Source organism: Tachysurus vachellii, chromosome 7 (assembly GCF_030014155.1).
Source record: "Tachysurus vachellii isolate PV-2020 chromosome 7, HZAU_Pvac_v1, whole genome shotgun sequence".
Lineage (NCBI taxonomy): Eukaryota > Metazoa > Chordata > Actinopteri > Siluriformes > Bagridae > Tachysurus > Tachysurus vachellii.
This window is the reverse complement of record NC_083466.1, coordinates 27,954,516-27,972,775: the sequence shown is the minus strand read 5'-3', so window position 1 is coordinate 27,972,775 and position 18,260 is coordinate 27,954,516. Positions and strand designations below refer to the sequence as shown.

Sequence of the window (18,260 nt, the reverse complement as noted above, 5' to 3'; positions counted from 1 at the left end):
TCTGCAACTCCTCAATGAGACTTCTTCTCTGCAGTTTCAGCTCTTTCTATAGATGTTCGATTTAGTATGATTTTAGATCAGGGCATAGTCCAATGTTTTGTTCTTAGCCACTCTTGGATGCTTTTAGCTGTGTTTTTTGGGTCATTATCCTGTTGGATGATACATAACCTGCAACTGAGAACAAGCTTTCTGACAGCAGACAACAGACTCAAGACACACAGTGCCAGATGCAGCAACGCAGCTCCACTTTTGTCTCATCTGTTCAAAGGACATTCTTCCAGAGGCTTTGTGGCTTGTCAATATGTACTTTTCTAGAAATGATTCTACCATCATTTTTGTCCAGTTTCATTAGTTTTTTTTTAAATGCGTCTGAAGAACCGCAATTCAAAAACAATGTCTGGTTTTCATTAGTCAATTTTCAGTACATTTTTATTAATCTGAACTAAATTACTACTACTTATTATAGTCAAGTTATTTCAGTGACCATTGTGGGTTTTTCTTTCTTTAATGGAAGGGTACCAACAATTTTGTCTAAGTGTTTATAAGGTAGTTAAAGAGTCCTAAAAGCCAGTAGAGGATTATTTTCATGCTTTTCCTTGTGTTCTCCTGTATTTTCCTTGTATTTGGGTAATTTTTCTGGTACAGATGATCTCATGTCCTCATTGTATCAAACTCTTAATTGCATTTAACTGTAAACCAATTCCCTGCTCCAATTACAGAACCATTTACTGTACAATCCTCTGGAATAATAATTTATATTTTGCTGTAAATTAAACATTTTAAATATAAAGAACTTTACAGTTATTTTCTTGTGTTCTGCCTCATTATTTTGCATGATTTCTCTTGAATTTTTATTTACATGGCTGTGTTTAAGGTGAAACTCCTCCGGTCTATCTGATCATCAATCCCAGCAGAACTCAACACTTTACTAATGATTCTCTCTCACTGAGCTGTGAGGACCAGAGTAACTCTACTGGATGGACAGTGAGACGATACACACACAGTGAGAGAGTGTTAGATTGTTCACACTGGGGATCAGTTACAGGATCTACATGTAACATCAGCTTCCTCTCCACATCATACACTGGAGTTTACTGGTGTGAGTCTGAATCTGGAGAAAACAGTAATCCTGTCAACATCACAGTGCATGGTGAGTCTTCATGTAGTGTGTTTAATGTTAAAGGAAAAGAAAAATTCTGAGTATGAAAACATGTATGCTAGTAGCAGATACTAGTTTTACTAGTACAGTAAAACAAAAATAAAATTAATATCAAATTATATATATATATATATATATATATATATATATATATATATATATATATATATATATATATATATATATATATATATGTGTGTGTGTGTGTGTGTGTGTGTGTGTGTGTGTGTATTGATGCGTTCATAGTTCATGAGCTAATGTAGGCAGATTTCTGCAGACTTGACTTTTAAACACCTCCAGACTCCACAGGCTTAATAAAATAAAAAAAAATAAATAAAATAAAAAAAAGAAGTTATTTTATAATAAAAATAATAAAATAAAAATGAACTTTTATTAATTATACACAGACACATCATAGTGTGTGGATTTCCTTGTTAGTGATTTTCTGTGTTCTAGATGGTGATGTGATCCTGGAGAGTCCTGTCCATCCTGTGACTGAGGGACATCCTCTGACTCTACGCTGTTTATATCACAACCCAAATCCCTCAAACCTCCGAGCTGATTTCTATAAAGATGGATCAGTTCTCCAGAACCAGACTACAGGAGAGATGATCATCCAAACTGTCTCAAAGTCAGATGAAGGTTTCTACCAGTGTAAACACCCAGAGAGAGGAGAGTCACTGAAAAGCTGGGTCTCAGTCAGATGTGAGAAATCATTTAAATAGAACTGTGATTTAATGATTTGATCGTAGATTATGTAAATTTCTATACAATCTTATGTTAAAACTGTGCACACAGGTGTAAATTAATTTGTTTGTACTGCAGATTGAGCTAAAACTTCTGAACAGTTCAGCATGAATAAAACATGATTATAATTATTATTTTATTCTTCAGGTCCATCACGTTCAGAAGCTCCATTCTCAGTGCTCATGCTGATCTGTAGTGTGGTGACGGCCTCTCCGTATCTGCTGGTGACCATCATTCTGCTGGTCAAATGTTACAGAGCTCGAGGTAAGAACTCTTTCAGTACGTCTCTATATTTCACATAACATGTTAGAATCAACGAAATAAATGACTTTTTAAATTTATTTAGCAGGTCACACTGATGAAGACAGGATTGAGAATGCAGTCATAGAGGAGTGAGCAAAGTTAATCTATAGAAAGAAGATACATTTTTCTGAAATAGACCATTTCAGAATTTATTTTCTTTGATGGTTTTGTGTGGATTGTGTGGATTTTGTGTGTCCTGCTGTTATTTGCTCAGGGTCTTCTAGACACCATCACTGTTCTGTATGGATTTGTTTAGTTAAAGCCTGCAAACCTCCTCATGACTGAAGGTCAATGTGTGTGTAATCTCCACTAAAGCTTACAGCCTTTTAAAACAATAGTAAAAACTGAGAAATACATCTTTTAAAACTTGAACAACAAACAATAAAAAAGTTCAAACAAACTTGTAGGCAGTGTTCCTTATTTTTTGTCCTGATCGTTTTTGACCTTTATTATAAACACTTGTAGGGTTTGTGGCTGCACACGCATTAATTATTCCAGAACATTCCAGAACATGACCAGAACATGTTCATTACAAAAATACTTTATATTGGAAGAGTACCTTTTGTGTTTTAATCACTTTTACAATTAAATCTCTGAACCCCTCAAAGCACACAACTTACCCACATCATGCCCCAATAAATTTGCAATGTGAAACTCTGGATTTCACTCCAATATGCCATCATTCAGGGGGCACGGTGGCTTAGTGGTTAGCACGTTCGCCTCACACCTCCAGGGTCGGGGTTCGATTCCCGCCTCCACCTTGTGTGTGTGGAGTTTGCATGTTCTCCCCGTGCCTCGGGGGTTTCCTCCGGGTACTCCGGTTTCCTCCCTCAGTCCAAAGACATGCATGGCAGGTTGATTGGCATCTCTGGAAAATTGTCCCTAGTGTGTGATTGCGTGAGTGAATGAGAGTGTGTGTGCCCTGCGATGGGTTGGCACTCCGTCCAGGGTGTATCCTGCCTTGATGCCCGATGACGCCTGAGATAGGCACAGGCTCCCCGTGACCCGAGTAGTTCGGATAAGCGGTAGAAGATGAATGATGAATGAATGCCATCATTCAACAGATAGAGGGCGCTGTCCCCATTTATGTAGAAACTTAAAAAAGACATTTAACTTTTCAGTTATTTACACACTGTTACATATGACTTTGAGTGTGAAAATGAATGATTTAAGTCACAAAAACATTTCCGTATGTTGTGATTAAAACGCTTTTTTCCTTTAACACTCACACCAGGAATAGTGCCATGTGTCTTTAGCACAAACAAAAAATTGCAGATAAATGTTAAATAAAAACATCAATCTATCAGTTTGTTCAGTGCTCAACTCCTACTGAGAGAAAGTACGCTGAAGTAACTTATAATGCAACCCAGTCTCACCACAGTTTGTTACAGTCACAAAATTTAATCTATTGATTCGTGTTTGTGGACACAAACTTCATTTTTTCGTGTCACTCAGCACGACTTTCAATCTAATGTATTTTAATAAGAAGCATCTTTCATGTCTGCACCACGTTTTTCTTTCTGCCACTCGGAAGCATTGTTTTTGCTCATTTATTATTTATTTTTAAACTTTAAGCACTACATTACTCAACATTTAACCAGGAGATTTTATCCTTGTTTTTATTGCTTTATATTCTGTAGGGTCCTAACCATTGTGCTATGGTTTCTTTTCTGAGAAAAGCCGTTTTTCCATCTATTTGGTGTGTCAAATCGGAACAGTAAACTAAATACTACAGTACCCATGAGCCTTATCTACTTTTACTATGTTAAAGACGTCAGCTAAAACTACCTGATGACCCATCTTGAATTTTTTAATAATACTTTGCACTAGTGATGTTACCAGTGACACCGAAGCTCTGAGGCGTGTGTTAAAAAAAATTAACCGATTTTCATTGAAGCTTTGTATCGAAGCTTGATTCGTTCTGGCAAAATCACGTGACCAATGACGTCTGAAGCTTCGTTTCACACACACCCATGCGACTGCTTCAGCTGATTCAAAGGTTTAAAATTGTGCGCAACACGCGGTGCGCCCTCGTGTGTTGTATTGGAGAATTACATGGAATCTATTACTGTGTAGCGAGTTTAGGAGAGTTTATTGTTGCGAGTTGTCAATGGAGCCTGTTACAAAAAGATCGCGTTCTGAAATGTGGGAACACTTTCATTTGATTTCGCCCAATAAGGTGGATATATGGTTTTGTTGTGAAGCCTATATTTATAACTTCACTCATCATTGGGCAAATATACGATTCAGTGTAACATTTAATGTTTTATATTTTGTCATATATATTTATTGGATAGTAGTAATAAGTTGAAAAATGAAAAGGAATGCAAGAAAAGCCTTTTGTGCACCGCTTAATACCATGATCTTTTTTTAAATGGTTCACACTTTATACTTTTGAGACAAGGTCTATCCTTAATCTGTTTTTAGGTCCAGTGTTTGATTTGCTCCCAGCAGCTGGCCTATAATAATAATAATAATAATAATAATAATAATAATAATAATAATACATCATCCATGTTGAGACATTTTCGTGCAAAGCATGACAGTGCCAGATCATCTGTCCAAGATGTAGCCAACAGCCAAGGTTAAAGCCTACTTTTAATTTTATTCACTTGTTTCAATTTAAATTATTAAAATAATTAAGAGGTTTAAAAAGGCTGCTGTTATTTTATTATTATTATCAAAATAGGAACAAAGTCTCTCTCTCTCTCTCTCTCTCTCTCTCTCTCTCTCTCTTAAATTCAATTTAAGTGTGCTTTATTGGCATAACAAAAACTGTACATTTGTATTACTAAAGCATTTGCAGCTGTGCTGCATACAAATAGGAAAAAAAGTTACATTTAAACAAAGTACATTGTGCATAATTAAAAGTAAAATAGTAAATTATAGAAATACAATAAGAATGTACATTATTGTATTTAACATATTGATTCATTTATTTATTAATCTATCCTTAATTTGTCAATGCATTAATTTTTGCTTCTAAAATTAATACTTTGTTTGGTTTTGGATAGAGATGAGCCGGATACTCGGCTGAAACGAGTATCCGGTACGGATAAATGCAGTGCACGAGTATCCGGTACGGATACTCGTTTCAGCCGAGTACAAGTATTATACGAGTAATACGAGTTAATATCTGTGCTCGGATTGAATGAAAATCATCATTGGGTAGCTGATTGTGTCAGTGTTCTGTGATAGGCTAGTCACAGTGCCCCTCCCCTACAGTGATAGGCTAGTCACAGCACCCCTCCCCTACAGTGATAGGCTAGTCACAGCGCCCCTTCCCTACAGTGATAGGCTAGTCACAGCGCCCCTTCCCTACAGTGATAGGCTAGTCACGGCGCCCCTCCCCTACAGTGATAGGCTAGTCACAGCGCCCCTCCCCTACAGTGATAGGCTAGTCACAGCGCCCCTCCCCTACACACATACAGATGTACAGTATTGTGTTGCTGTGTCTCGCTCTGCTCACTCACAGTCACACACAGAACAGCTCTCTGTCTCTCCCTCAGTCACTCGGGTTCGCGGATCTTTTCTGTTAACGTTTAGGGTTTCTTCAGCTTTTTACTTCGGGTTGTACTTACTAACCAGTAGAGTTCTGGTAAACGTGGGTTCGTTCAGACGTGGTGCTTGCTTGGTAGAATGCGACTCGCATTGCGTCTCTGCCTGCAAGCTAGTGTTATAAATATTACAAATTAATTATTAAGCTACACACACACACACACCTGGTGTGGAAATAAAAAAATAAAAAAGAACCAAAAAAAATAAATAAATAAATATAAAAAAAATCACACTGATCATAAAAAAATTAAAAGTTAAAAAAGAAAGTTATGTTGTTCATTACATTTTACTTCATAATTGCACTGCATTGTTTTGTTTTCATTGTTGCAAAACCTGTTTTGTAATATAGTTCGTTTGCTATCGTGATCAAAACCATTGATCTGAAGCTCAATCCTGATGCTGTCCTGTAAATATTTTTCTAATCAGCAATAAATATAACAATTTCTGATCAACCCATATCAATTGCATGCTTAAAATAACATACCGGTTAAAGCCCCGCCCATTTCAAGCCCCGCCTACCTCCGGGTTAGGCCCCACCCACTCCGAGTACAGATACAGATACAGATAATTCATATGGTTAACAGATACAGATACAGATACAGATAATGCTGTACTCGCTCATCCCTAGTTTTGGAACATTTTGTGATAGCACTTTCACCAGCAGAGGTCCTCATCGAGCTCCGATTTGAAAAGCTTCGAGTAATGAATCTTTTTCCGATACAATTGGGTTGAAAGCTTCACTGCTTCAAGAAAGCTTCACTTCGCCATCACTACGGCCACGTTCACACTGCAGGTAAAAGTGGCCAAAATCTGATTTTTTTGGGGGTCAAGTGACCAGGTCAGACTTCTTCAGGAGTAGTGTGAACACTCAAATCTAGCCCAGATCTGATTTTTTCAAATCAGATTCAGACCACTTCCATATGTGGTCCTGAATCAGACTCAAATCTGATTTTTTCCAATGTGGCCGCAGTGTGAACAACCAAGGCGGATTTGATGCGACTTTTACATCAATCTACATCGACATTCGTCACAATTATACGCCGGCGAGTACGCAGACAAACGTGACTACGCCTACAGAATGGATCAAATAATCAAAAGTTGCCCTCGACATCCCAAAATTTTCAAAACACTGCGTCTCTGTGATGCCATTACACAAAGATTTAGAAAGAAAAGCGAAAATGCTTACTTCCTCCATAACCTCGCCGACTTTAGTGCAACGGCGTGCTGCGTGTGACGTAATTGTTATTGTTCGTTTGCGCATGCGGTTCAGTTCGAAACAGCAAACAGTTCACACTGGTATCTCATATAGGCCACATTTTAAAAGGTAATGTGAACAGCCAAAAAAAATCAGATCTGAGCAAAATATCCGAATTCAGCATTAAGAATTGCAGTGTGAACGCGGCTTACTTTGCACTGTAGCCACTGGAAAATCAAAACATTTAGATGAGGTCTTATAGCCCTTTCCTGACTTGTGAGCAGCCAAAATGCACAGCCACAGGTCCTCAGTGAGCTCCTTTATCTTAGCCATGACTGTCCACATACCAACAGCAGAGAGCTTCTGTTTTTCACCAGTCGAGTTGATTAAAACAGCTGTTCCCAATGAATCAGGGTAATTAGGATGCTTTAGAACAGCTTGGCCTGAGATAATTGAGATAATTTACCTCAAGCGGTCCGCTTTGAAGTTCTCAGAGGAATAAAGACGCACACCGAAGGAGAGAAGCATTTCCATTGGCTCCAGTCTGCCGGTATTGGCCAATCACAAAAGTCGATATTGCACAACCAATATCACTGAATATCCCACCATATTTTATTATTATAATTACGCTAAGTTTAAAAGGATATTATATTGTAGACTATTGAGAGGATAAAATATAGAAATCCTTTTAATTAAAAAAAAATCTGGAGAACTGGAGAAGGTCTGTATGGAGGAGTGGGCCAAAAGCCCTGCTGCAGTGTGTGCAAACCTGGTCAAGAACTACAGGAAACGTATGATGTCTGTAATTGCAAACAAAGGTTTTGTACCAAATATTAAGTTCTGCTTTTCGGATGTATCAAATACTTATGTCATGCAATAAAATGCAAATTAATTATTTAAAAATCATACAATGTGATTTTCTGGATTTTTGTTTTAGATTTCGTCACTCACAGTTGAAGAGTACCTATGATATAAATTACAGACTTCTACATGCTTTGTAAGTGGGCAAACCTCCAAAATCAGCAGTGTATCAAATACTTCCCCACTATAAATGTATTTAACATGACTAAACATGCTATGCATTAGGTAGAAAAAAAACAAACACATAAGTGTAAATAAGAAACACTTATTCTTATAAGTCTTATACACTTATAAGTATGAGAGATAGTGACAGGAATATTCAAACCATCAGTTCAATTATTTGAGTGGGTTACACTTTCGCAGCTGTTATGTCCACTGCAGTTTTCACCATTTTAGCAAAAACAACTCTGGCCTCACTCCATTTTTTTTAAGCTGTCTAAAAAGCCCTAAAATATCTAAGCTGCTTTATTCCTGATTTAAACAGAGCAAAACCTTAAGAGTGAATATCAGGATTAGCTGAGGTCTAAGAGCACCAGAGTAAATTTATCAAATAAATTTGTCAGTTTTTGTGTCCTCTTTATGCTGATTTATTTATTTATTTAGTCAGATACTTGATTTAGAAACATAGAAACATTACAATGAAGAAAAGTCAGGTAGCACAAGGAGAATCGGCAGCTCTTTCAAATCCAGTCAGACTCAGAGCAACAGACTTAGAGTAGTGCTCAAGAATTTCCTTGTGAACTGCAAGGACTATAAATTTATGATACCGTATATAGAAATGTGGGTGTGTTTTCAAGTCAATACATTGATAGAATAAGGTTTTTTGCAGCTCATGTTTACTAATTTACTTTCAGAGATTTTGTGAATGTATAATATTCAATTTCAGTGCTTTATTAAAATAAGTATTGTGCATGCAAACTTTAATACAAACACTATTTAAGCTACAAAGTCATACCAGGACATTTATGAAAATGGTGAGATGAGAAACAAAGAATCAGGTCATTGGTAAAGATGAAATTATGAAAAATAAAAAAATGCTTCACAATATGCAAATATGTCTCATGTACTTATAGAAAATGAGAATAAAAACAAAAGCAGTAAAAAGTAAAAAAATGAATAAGTAATGTTCCTGTGTACAGGAAAGGGATGAGTACAATAAACAAACTAGTGTCCATCCTGGACAATGTCTTACATCCCCTCAATGATATATTTTTACTGCTGCTATTGACACAATTTTCATAATTTTTCAAAAGGTTTTCCTTCTATCAGTTTGTTAACTGTAGCTTCATCAGAATAGACATGTGGTTCACTGCAGGGAGAAAGAGACAATTAATACATTAATCAATACATTTCTCCTGATATTGCTGTCACTGATGTTACAAACTAGTTTACTGTTGAATCAGTGACCGCAGAAACAAATCAGTAAGAAATTTTCTGTGTCAGTATTTTGCATGTTCATAGTTAATTATGTCATAATGGTCCAAGTAGACTGAGATGATGGAAAGTTATCTAGACAGCTTCCAAATGAACATGGATGAACTCTTACAGATTCTGTGAGGTGAGGTTCCCTTTCACGGGAACTCAACGCTGCATCAGGGCTGACCCTATTGGAATGCTTCTGTGAGGAAGTTGTGTCTGAAGCTCTGTGTGCACACATGCCAATTTAATGTGTATCTGCTGTCAAAGATTCCAGTCCATAATGTTTATCCACTAGATGGTGCTTGTGTACATTAGCCCTCAGCACTCATTAGCACTCACTCACTTCCTGTTTGGTCACTTCCTGTTTGCCATCCACATGGTGAGATTGTCAAGGGTGGGGCTGTCTCTACCTGTATCGTATGCCATCCAACCAAGAAAGTGCAAGTTATAACCCTCTCTTAGCTCACAAGCAGGCAAAAGTGGTATGTGTACATATTTTCATTTCATTTTATGAGTTTAATGCGATATGTTTATTTTCCATGCAACTGAATGTGTAACTGTTGTATATTTCATATGCCTTTTACTCAGTTCTACGGTGTTGGTGTTTATACCAATAAAATAAAACATCTGTGAAAAAGAACCTCAGCCTTCGCACTGTGACTAAGGGGAAGGACACATGACGAAGTGATTACGTGCCAGTAAGTCAATATAAGGGAGTCTACATCACATTACTTCAGCTTCTTTGTCTTCAGGAAGTGCTCTGTGTATGTGTGTCAATTGTCTGTCCTGTCTGTCTAGTGCAGGGAAAGAAATATATATACACACACACACACATGTATGTGTATATATGTATGTATATATATATATATATATATATATATATAATATTTATTTATTTATTTTTAGGGAAAGCTAGGCAGAAAAAACAAAACTATGTTGCAATCCAAGCATTTTAAGAGATGCGTGCATCTGCGCCCCCGTTACTCGGCTTTGGCTGTGACTCGTGGTTCGGGTCCGGCGAGGCGGCACAGCGGCTTTGATCATGGGGTTCGCAGGTTAAGATAGCGGAAGCGGAGCAAGAGACGGGTAATTCACTTTCTTTTGCCCTCTCCCCTGACTTCATTCACTCAGTTCCGGTTTTGGGAGCTCACGCTGCGATTTCTCTCGACCCGGAAAAGAGCATGCTGCTTTCCACGTCGGGCTCTGAGGAGCTCGATGCGGGCGGGGCGGGGCTTTCCCCCTCTGAACCGCCGACGCAATCAGTGGCGTTCGAGGAGCCTAAAGAGGAAGTTAGTTTCTAGCATAGAAACACTTTCTCCCACACCTCAGGGGCTGCCATGTCTTAGTGTCCTATATCAATCATCAGGGCGGTCTGCAGTCACGCCCCCTGTTCAGGTTGCCACAGCAGATTCTGCTCTTGGCAGAGACCAGGTTCCTTTCGCTGAGAGCGTTTTTCATTCCGAGGCATATAAATCGGGCGGCAGACTTCCTGTTGAGGCAGGTGCTGAGACCCAGGGAGAGGCATCTCTTGGCAGATTGGCAGAAATTTGGCAGATTTTCGGCCGGGCAGAAGTGGATCTGTTCACCTCCATGGAGTCGACCCACTGTCCGCTGTGGATTTCCATCTCTCATCCGGCCCATTTGGGCCTGGATGACTTGGTATGCATGAGGCCGAGGCTTCGTCTCTGTACTCCTTCTCCCTGGTAGCCCTGCTCTCGCAAGTCCTAGCCAGAGTGCGCCACGACCGAGTCAATGTTCTCCTAGTTGCCCCTCCTTGGCCCTCTCAAGTTTGGTTCACGGACCTAGTCACCCTCCTGAACGGCACTCCATGGGAGTTTCCCATCAGGAAGGATTCCATTCTCAGGGGCAGGGGGCAATCCTACACACCTGCCCCAAGATATGGAAGCTTTGGGTCTGGCCCCTGAGGGGAACCAGTTCCTAGAGGCAGGCCTCTCATCTGAGGTGACGCACAACTACTGAATGCTAGGGCTCCCTCAACTAGTAAGCTGTATGCTCTGAAGTGGAGGCTTTTTCGCCTCTGGTGCGATGAACACTGTCAGGATCCAGTTCTCTACCCAGTCATTACAGTCCTGGGGTCTCATTTATAAAACTGCATAGGATCCCTACTAAAAGTTTACGTATGCCCAAAAGCCAAAAATGGCGTACGCCAAAAAAAATTCAGATTTATAAAACCGTGCGTACGCACTCCTCTAAGCAATGTTCCCTTTATAAATCACAGATCACCCACAGATGTGCGTACGTGAAATCCTGCCCTGTACACGGCCATTTTTAACCATAAATAGTCAATGCAAATCACTGCGCGGGCACGAGAGTGGACATCGTTATAATGAGTTTCCTCTGCACTCTGCGGGTTTAGAGGTGAGGTGAGGAGCCAGCGTCGCAGGGGGTAGCCACTGTCGCCTGCAGGTTATAATTATATTAAAAGCAACATTGTTATAATTATATTAAAAACAAAATTGTTACAGTTTCTACTTTTTAATATTGTTAAACTCACCAAGAAGCCAGCCATCACGTACTGCGCCTGCATTTAGTCTGTTCCCTACACTGCTATGTGTCAAGATAAAGGAATCATGTGTTGAACCAGGCCAGCGTGCCACAATGTTTGTGAGGGTCATGTTGGAGTCACATATGATTTGAACATTAATAGAATGCACATGCTTTCTATTAACATAAGCAAATTCATTTTCAGATGTGAACTTGTCTTGTCACTTGTCATAGCAACATGAGCGCAGTCAATTTCGCCGATTACATTTGGGAAACCAGACATTGCTGCAAATTGCATTTTAATCTCGGCCTGTTCTCGCACAGTGTAGGGGAACCTGATGTATCAACTACCCATATTAAGTATACCATTCAAAACGACAGATATTATGGGTGAGATGATAGATTCCAATAGAATTATTTCATATACAAAAAGGTTTTAGACACAAAGTTGAGGATTACTTATAGTTTTTTTATATAAATAATTTACCTGTCTGCCAATTCCTGCTGGAAACAGCCGGTTGCCAAGAACCCCAGAGTGGTGAGGACTTGTATTTGGACTGGGATGGCATGGTTCCGGTGTGTTGCCCTCTCTAATACTGGACCCAATCCAACACATAGATCTAAGAGCACAGCTCTAGGGAATCTAAATCGGCTTATTAGCCAGGAAATCATCATGGTCCCTGAAAACTCATTCTCTCCTTATTCTGCCATTGGCGTAATCCTCCAACAGTGCCAGCAGTGCCATCATGAAGCATTACATACCCCGGTCACTGGAGCATTGATATGTTTCTAGCAATTAGACTGATCGTTAACACTTTGACAAAATCACAGAATTAATTTGTGGGCGAAAATTTAAGATGAAAATGTTATATTGAACACATACTTCTTCATGACGGTTTTGTAATGAACACCGTAATAGTTAGGACCGATGATGAGTAGCGATTGTGCTTCTTGACTGTATTTGCAGACTTTGACATTTTATGATATACTGTATGTACATAAAGGAAAATATTGTTTTTACACTGTGTTCTGCAGTTCTCTAATAAAAGGGTATTTCATGCTTCTGTATCACATGTAGTCGCGCCATCTCCTCCTGCGCTCCCATTGTGGACAATGTGACTGTAAGGCAGCGCTGATTATTCATTCATTCATTTTCTACCGCTTATCCGAACTACTCGGGTCACGGGGAGCCTGTGCCTATCCTCAGGCGTCATTGGGCATCAAGGCAGGATACACCCTGGACGGAGTAGCGCTGATTATTATTATTATTATTATTATTTTATTTTTAATACATTTTAATTACGTTTGGATTTTACTAGATGTATATAGCCTAAAACAATCGGCACAAATAACACTGTTGGATTTAATCCTCATGATAATGTGGATATAACGTATGAAATGTGGTGAAAATTAAATGTCATTAATTCTTATAATTGTTCTTCTCACATGTATTTTCTACAATCTAACTCTAAGTTCCGTCAGTCTTGGTTTTCTTGGTGCTTGTCCCTGTCTACTTTAAAGTTGTTAGTGGCCACCATCACTGCAAGCCATGAACCTGTCCTTGTGGCCTTCTTACGTAGGCACCCTCTGGTCTCTCACATTCTGTGTAGTGCCAGGCGGCTAAGGCCTTCCTGTAAACCGTGCCTTCCTTCCTGGGACCTCTCTGTGGTCCTGGAGGGGCTGCTGTATGCCCCCTTTGAGACCATGGAGTCAGCCTCTGAGAAGTTTCTGAACCTGAAGTTGGCTCTGCTCCTAGCCTTACCCTCTCTCAAAAGAGAGGGTGATTTGCAGGCCCTGTCGATTTCCACCGCCTGCCTAGAATTTGCCCCTGGAATGTCCAAGGCTATTCTGCACTCCAAGGAAATATCCCTAAGGTGCCCAGGATGGCGGGTTGTCCAGTCATCCTGCAGGCCTACTGTCCTCCACCCCATGAGTCGGCAGTACAGGAGAGGCTGCATTTGCTTTGCCCAGTAAGGGCCTAGAAGACCTTATGTCCACTGTTCTAGCCTGTAGCGTAACTCCTCTGCCCTTTTTGTCTGTTTTGGGGGCCGGAATAGGGGTAATCAGGTTTCCAAACAGCGCCTAGGGCAATGGGTGTTGCTTCAGACACAACTTCCTCACAGAAGCATTCCCAGAGCATCAGCCCTGACGCAACGTCTCGTTCCCTTCTCAGGGAACGGGGTTACATACGTAACCTGGTGTAGTTTTGTGTACATGGATACTGTGCTAGATGACAAAATCTACTTAATGCACCTTTAAAAATCTGTCTTTCTTCATGGTGTTTTGTTTGTGTTTTTTGTCATGTGTATGTTGGAAATGTCATGAGTCTTACCTCCATGTTGTACTTTAGCTCTGAGTAGACTGTATCATCAACCACACTGGTCTTTTCTAGTGGAAATCAAATCACATAATCTCTTGAAATATGATACCTCATCTAAATTATTACAAAGAAAATGATCTGGATATTATATCATACACAATTAAAATACATTAGATCACAGCAGTGTTGAGTTCTGGATTCTGATTGGTCAGAAAGTGTTGAATAAGGTTTTATGAAGAGAAACTGCTGTAGTAAAACACTGGGACTTTGGGATGTGTTGTAATAGGAATATAATCACTGTGACTAATCACGCTAGTCTTGTACTCTCTCTAAAGTGAATGCCCATACAGTATTACAGTAATCCACTTCAGTGTATGAACTCTGAAGCTGTAACTCTGCTTCATCATACCACACTGTCATTATATAGTTTACTCTAACAGCACAACAGTGTTTAATTTATTATATAAAACAAGAGGAGAGTTCAGGTGATATATGACACAACTTTATTTCACTATACCTTTTATTCTCTTGGCTTTTTTCATTGGTTTTAGTTCAATCTCAGCATAAGTCACATCAGCATCTGCAACTACAAGAGAAGAAAACAAAACCATCCCTATGATATGTAGCCTTTTAATACATCAGTCATAACTCATCAATGTAGTTTTGCGAGCAAAACTAAAGAGCTGATTCTCGACTTCAGGAAGCGACAACAGCAGCACTATAATCCTCTTATGATCAGCGGGACCCCTGTGGAGAGGGTGTGCAGCTTCAAGTACCTCGGTGTAAACATCTCCGAGGACCTGACTTGGACTACCCACATTCAAACACAGGTTAATAAAGCCAGGCAAAGACTGTACCATCTGCGACAGCTGAGAAAATTCAGGATCTCACCAGCAATCCTGAAAACTTTATATTCAGGGGCCATAGAAAGTGTATTGTCTCAGTGTATCTCAGTGAGGTATGGGAACAGCTCCAGTCAAGACGGCAAAGCCCTGCAGAGAGTTGTGCGCTTAGCTGAGCGCATCACAGGGTCTGCTCTCCCCTCTCTGCAGGACATCTACCTCAAACACCGCAAAAAACAGAGCTACTAAAATCATCAAGGACTCAATCCACCCCAATAACCATCTTTTCACTTTTCTGCCATCTGGTAAGCGCTTCCATAGCCTGATGGCAAAAATCGAGAGACTTACAGTAGGAGGAGTTTCTTCCCCCAGGCCATCAGACTACTAAACTCAAAACCAGCCTTTTAACATATTCATGTCTCCACTTAATACTCACTTTATCAGTAAGATTTTCATCATTCACTACCTCACATTGACATACTGTAAGTGTCAACCTGTTTGCACATTTGCCTCTTGCACATTCCTGGGTATCTTAATATTTAAGACTACAGTATAATGCACATATGCACATTGCCTCTTGTACATCCCTGTGTATCTTATATTTATAACTACAGTTTACTTTCATGCACACTATTTTCCATTCTACAGTATACATATTTTTTATATTTTATTCTTATATTTTCATTGTTTACTTTTCTCATTCTTTCATTGTTGTGTGTGCAATGTCCAAAGAGCAGACCTGTCTCACATTTCACTGCTGGTTATATATGCCCTATATAACTGTGTATGTGACATGAAAATCTTGAATGTAAACATCAGTCATTATCAGTCTCCTGCCAAAACTACTCTGACCCATAACTGCTTTTTTAGAGTAGATCTTTAAACTCTTTTCAATGTGCGATAACATTTTAATGATTAGTGCTGTGTAGAACATCACTGACTTTTTAATATGACCTACGATGGAACTGACTTGTATTCAAGTGTTATTTGATCATTTTGATGAAATGTCACAGCATTAGAAATACTCTACCATTATTTCTGTTTGCCTTCTTTTTCTTCTTGACCTGAGTGTAAATGGCTTCATTGCGCTCAGCTGCAGCTTCACCTGAACACAATGCAGTGTTAGTCTCTACAAGACACTTTACTCATAAAAAATACTAAATTAAATTGTAAAAAGATTTTACAAAGAGACAGTGTCTGACCAGCCTGAAATGGTGTGTGTCCTGACTGAGAGTCTTCAGCTCCTGACCAGCTCTGATTCCGTTCTGATGTCTGATTGGTTTTCTGTATATCTATAGAGAGAGACAGATTCTACATCTGAACAGTGTGTACATAATGACAAATACGAACGTGCTAACCACTAAGCCACCGTGCCCCCCCATTCTACCATATTTTCTGAAATATTTTTTCTGTATGATTCTACAATGTGTTAACTCTGCAGTATTCAGACCTTTTTTTATTTTGTAGGACCAGAGCAGGATCACTAATATCAGTATGTTGATGAACAAAAATCCCAAACCCACAACCAGTCCTAATGTTCCTCCACTGGATCTAAGACCTGAGAAAGAGTTGAGAAAAAGGGCAGAATTTCAGCAATTAAACATAAAATCTGTTATTGAAAAGCAAATCCGATAAAAAAAAATTCTCAAATGATTTCTCACGTCTGACTGAGACCCAGCTTTTCAGTGACTCTCCTCTCTCTGGGTGTTCACAGTGGTAGAAACCTTCATCTGACTTTGAGACAGTTTGGATGATGATCTCTCCTGTAGTCTGTTTCTGGAGAACTGATCCATCTTTATAGAAATCAGCTCGGAGGTTTGAGGGATTTGGGTTGTGATATAAACAGCGTAGAGTCAGAGGATGTCCCTCAGTCACAGGATGGACAGGACTCTCCAGGATCACATCACCATCTAGAACACAGAAAATCACTAACAAGGAAATCCACACACTCTGATGTGTCTGAAGGTTTTGGTGGCAGTTTTGATCTACATATAAAAAACACAGTAAGAAACAGAGTTGGTGGTAAAAGCAAAGAAGTAAACATGATATTTACTTCCACAGTGTAGAATGCCAAGTCTACATAGTGAAGAGGCAAAGATTAGTGATTCAGCTCTCCCTTTTATACCCTAGGTGTGTGCCCTGGCATGTGTGTGTGTGTTGGTTTGTGTGTGTGTTGGGGTGTGTGTGTGCATCTGTGTTTGTGACCGCTGTAACCCCAATAAAGTCAGATCTTATCAGGCACGTGCACCCACACTCCCCTTAGTTCCCATGGCTGATAACACAAAGAATGTTTAAGGCAGGGGTGTTTTATGGCAGGACCATTTGTTCTCTCTCTCCCTAGTCTGACACAGAATTTACCATTAAAGCACAAAAAACACTCATGATATTTAAAATTTAAACTACAAGATAATAAATAAAAGTTCTTTAATTTATCTGTATATAACTTAAAACCCTCTAAACCTGTGGAGTTTGGAATCTGTCTGCTCATAAGAAAACATAAATGAATTATACATACTTCAGTACATGTATGTATGTGTGTGTGTGTGTATATATATATAATAGATAGAGAGAGAGAGAATACTGATTTGAATTTATACTCATTTACTGGTACGAATAAAACTAGTATCTACTACTAACTTTCTCAGAACATTTCCCTTTTCCTTTAACATTAAACACACTACATGAAGACTCACCATGCACTGTGATGTTGACAGGATTACTGTTTTCTCCAGATTCAGACTCACACCAGTAAACTCCAGTGTAGGATGTGGAGAGGAAGCTGATGTTACATGTAGATCCTGTAACTGATCCCCAGTGTGAACAATCTAACACTCTCTCACTGTGTGTGTATCGTCTCACTGTCCATCCAGTAGACTTACTCTGGTCCTCACAGCTCAGTGAGAGAGAGTCATTAGTAAAGTGTTGAGTTCTGCTGGGATTGATGATCAGAGAGACTGGAGGAGATTCACCTTAAACACAGAAAAGAGCCATTTAAAGTGGCATAAACAAAATAATGTGATGTAAATTGCAGTATTTATTTTCCAGCAAAAAGCTGTTTTATTCTTTTACAGGATTCTACTGTAAATAATTAGACAATTAGAGCAGTCAAATGAGCCAATGTACAGGATTATGATTTATTTTATACCATAAATATATTTACCTCCTATTTGTATCTGTATCTGTATAGAAGACACTTTCTGAAGATATTATCTCTGAATAATTTATGTACAGTATACTTGGTCACATGCAGAATGTTTACCTGCTCTGACTTTTAATAAAATCCTCCTTCACAGAAATCCTCAACCATGTCCTGAGTCCTGTATATGTGTATCATACACATACTTTATAACC

At 39.1% G+C, this 18,260-nt stretch overlaps 1 protein-coding gene and 1 pseudogene across 2 annotated transcripts in view; one reads left to right on the top strand and one right to left on the bottom strand.

Annotated features, from left to right (window-relative positions):
- Window positions 1-18,260, top strand: part of LOC132849065 (carcinoembryonic antigen-related cell adhesion molecule 5-like) — a 272,443-nt gene that overhangs the window by 11,781 nt on the left and 242,402 nt on the right. The window lies entirely within an intron of this gene.
- LOC132849078 (vascular cell adhesion protein 1-like) overlaps window positions 8,961-18,260 on the bottom strand; it is a 67,651-nt pseudogene continuing 58,351 nt past the window's right edge.